This window comes from Pipra filicauda, unplaced genomic scaffold, assembly GCF_003945595.2.
Source record: "Pipra filicauda isolate LSUMZ 115617 unplaced genomic scaffold, ASM394559v2 scaffold35_size7292922_pilon, whole genome shotgun sequence".
Classification (NCBI taxonomy): domain Eukaryota; kingdom Metazoa; phylum Chordata; class Aves; order Passeriformes; family Pipridae; genus Pipra; species Pipra filicauda.
The window spans coordinates 7,040,841-7,044,505 of NW_024104487.1; positions in this window are offsets into that span (position 1 = coordinate 7,040,841).

The following is a 3,665-nucleotide window of genomic DNA, read 5'->3' on the forward strand; positions in this document are numbered from 1 at the left end:
TCTGAGAGCATTTTTTTAATACACTTTTGGATTCATTAACATTTCCAAAAATTATTTACTAGTATCAGTTTCAGCAGAATAGAGGAAAGAAAAATGACCTCTGCTTTTTAATTACTATTAGGGGGTGGAGGAAAGAGAAAGAAAATGTCCCTAAAGTTATATTTCTAAGGTAGAGCTTTTGCCTGGCTTACGAAGGCAGCTGAGAAAGTTCTCACTTTGTTTGAACTGACCTGTTTGTGAAAGTCTTATTTCTCCTCCCACCTCTTCTTTTCTTCTGCAGTGTCCAATCTCGAAAACAAACTGACATATGTTCTCTTGGATCAGCTTGTAAGACTTGCAACGTCAGGAGTGCAAACAGACTTTAGCTGTTTAGTTCAGGAAATGAGATGCAGAAAATCTGATAAATAAACAGTGTTTATTACTCCAGTTTAAAGTACGCTTTGGATTTCTTTTCAAAATACTCCTACAAGGAACTGAGGATGAATATTAAACATGTGCTCCTAATTTAGGGACCTCAATGGCAAGGTCAACTTACACAATTTGTATAGTGAGGTTATAACAGAAGTGAATGATTCTGATCTTTAACCATACTAAAGAAACAACAATAAATTTGAATTACATAGAATTTAACTCCAAAGAAACTTGTAAGACTTATGAATACACTGAGATGAATTAGAATAATAGAATTTAGGACAGGGTGTGAATTATAATGCTTTGTGACTTAAGCTGAGAGAGAGACACAGAGATTTAAACAGCTGACACATAATTACCCAATTTGGATTAGGACAAGAGTGGAAAATATTCTTCTACTCAAGCAATTAAGTATGCATTTTAATGGTTATAGGGTCATAAATTTAGATTTAGATATCATTCAAATGGCACTTCCTTTACCAGCAGCATCTAGATCCCCAGTGGGGCAGTAAGGCATCATTTAACTTTTAATTCTGAGTAGTGTCATGTGTCACCCTATTTCCCTGTCATGGCTATGTGAACTACTCAGCACAGAAGGGACCAGCACCCGTGGCTCCGATAACACATATGCAGCCAGGTACAAGTAGGAACAACCATGGACCATAAACCTGCCCTGCATGTACACCAGGAGATGCAAACAAGAAAGCACAAAAGTGCAATTAACTTCATAAAAAGCCAACTTCGTTCCTATTGTGAGAAAGGAAAGAGGAGAGTTTAGAACACAGTAGATGAGTTTTGAAGCTAAGTCTTGATATTGCCTTAAGGACATGGTAACTGCATGCATCGCTGCCCTTTGGGACTTGCATAAAAACACAATTTGGCCCTCAAGAGAGAAGATAGAGATCCACTGAGTCACCAGTAACATCTTCTGCATTGCTTTGGATTTGTCTTGAAGGCACCTCCCTTCCAGCTCTGCAGTAAGCATCATTTCCACCAGACGGAGGTGATTCAGAACCCATGAAACAGTCATTTTTCCAAGTAATGGAGAACTATTACTGAATGACGTATCATGTAAATAGCTTTTACTGCCACATTTGAATTCTGAACGAATTCAAATTTTTGTGAAAGGTGTTCAACAAGTATCATTGAGCCAAGAAACTTTACTCACTGTTCTCAAGAAGAACACACCCAGTACTTGTTGTGACTTTCATTTTTATTCCTAGCCTTACTCCCTGCATCACTTTCTTGTTTTGGAATAACGAATTTTGGGGGAAAAAAAATTGCTATCAGATACTGAGGTATTCTATACTAATGCTTATCTGAGAGAAATTATTTCATCTGGTTTATTTTGGCTAAAGGCAACAGTCAGCAGAAAAGACCTTTTAGATTTTCTTTAAATCCTAAATGAATGAGATGCAGACTGATAAGTCAATTAAGAACGATTTTGTGAAACCCTTTACCCTCATCCTAGATTGCGATCTCTCTCCAGTCAAGGTGGCTGTATTTATCTGTCCATATTCATCCTGTTTTCCTATATTGTGTTTGAAATCTCCAAGTGAAATATTCTGTAGTCCAACAGTGGTAACAGCAGTAACTCACAGACCTTTTGTAATTTGAAACATTTTCCCCAACCTCTTCCTTGTAACTGTCATGGTAAATAATGAAAATAATCACCTTACATACAGCACTGTTGCTTCTTTCTGATCCGTGTTTCAAACCAAACACTTTTCATTTTTATTAATCTCTTGTTTCCTTAAAGGGTAATTTTATATCAAAACACTAACATATTTCATGTTTTAGTTATTACTCTATAAAGTTATTCACTAAATCTTAAATTTTCAAGAAGTGGCAAAATGTGTGCTACGGCAAAATTTTACAGTTTTCTCGCCACAAGACATTTTGCATCTTTATCTATCACATAAACCTTTTTTTTTGCCATAAGTGAGACTGCAGCTGTTTGGAAAATCAAGCCTTGGACCAACTTTGCCCCTATAACAAAGGGAACAATGAAACACTGACTGTAACAAAGGATTCTGGCTGCTGCCTACTGTATTCAACAGGTTCTTAATTAGAAGACAGCACTTTAATTTCTCCCTTCTTACAACCCTATAGCCTGATACAGTTGCTCAGTAGGTTGTGCCCACTCAAATCTAGTTCACAGGATCCCATCAGGAGAAGGTCTGCGGTAGTACCTTGCAGGACTGCATGAAATTTATCCCTTGCATGAAAAAGAGGGAAGAGGGGAATTGCAGGCAGAAGTCAAGGCTGAATGTGTCATATACAGCAAGTAAGACTTGCCAAGTTAGGTATAGTCTCTGGGTGAGCTGTAAGAGGTCTTTTTCCTGAAGTCAGCTGAACTTTTCTGAAAGCCAGCTCAACCCATACCTGCATTAATTAATTTGAAAGTTATGACGAGTTGCTAAGTTAGAGCAAAAGTGAGTGTTCTGTTGATAAAGACGGCACACATGGGCAAGGATTACTCTGCACGTTATGGAGACAGTGTGTGTGACTAGTTAACAGAGCTCAAGAGATGCTGTTCCACCTGACAGTCTTACTTAATAGTAGATTAAAAAAACTCCCCCAAACCTCGAACATTAAGGCTTTGGCAATAATTTCAACCACTACTGTAGAGAAGCTGCCAAATCTTTTGTTGAATTAAATGACGGTGGGGTGCCCAGTAGATCCCCTTTGGCTTTCGGAAAGTGTCTCGTACAATGTGCCATGATGCCACGTAGGAACAAGTGGCTACAAGGACTGTGTTCAGCTCCTTGTGTCTTTGGTTCAGAGACCTGCTTGTTACCTGCAAAGAGGGATTCGTGTCCAAGTGCCGGTGTGTTTAGTGTTACAGTAGAGGCTGAACCTCGATTACCCTTTGGTGGTGGCCACAAACATCTTTATTACCGCTGACGTTGAAGGCAAAGCATGGAGGAAGGCAAAGCGGCTGCCGGCTTTCTGCCCCTGTGCTCCCCGAGGTCTCAACCGCTCTCTTCACGTATATTCTCTCACATGTATGTATTTGCATTTGTTTAGCCCACGTCGGGCACCCACAGCTGCTGGCGTTCCAGTGGATGTCCACAGCCCACCTCATCCTGGGGCTCTCCCCGCTCGCGGCGGTGATTTACGTGCAGAAGGGCGGCTCTGCCCCGCAGGACCGAGCCTAGGGGACCGAGCCCTCCCGTCCGTCTGTCCTTCCGTCCCGCCCGGGGTGGAGCCTGTCCGCCCTCCCCGCCGCGGAGCTCCCGCTCTGGCTGGAG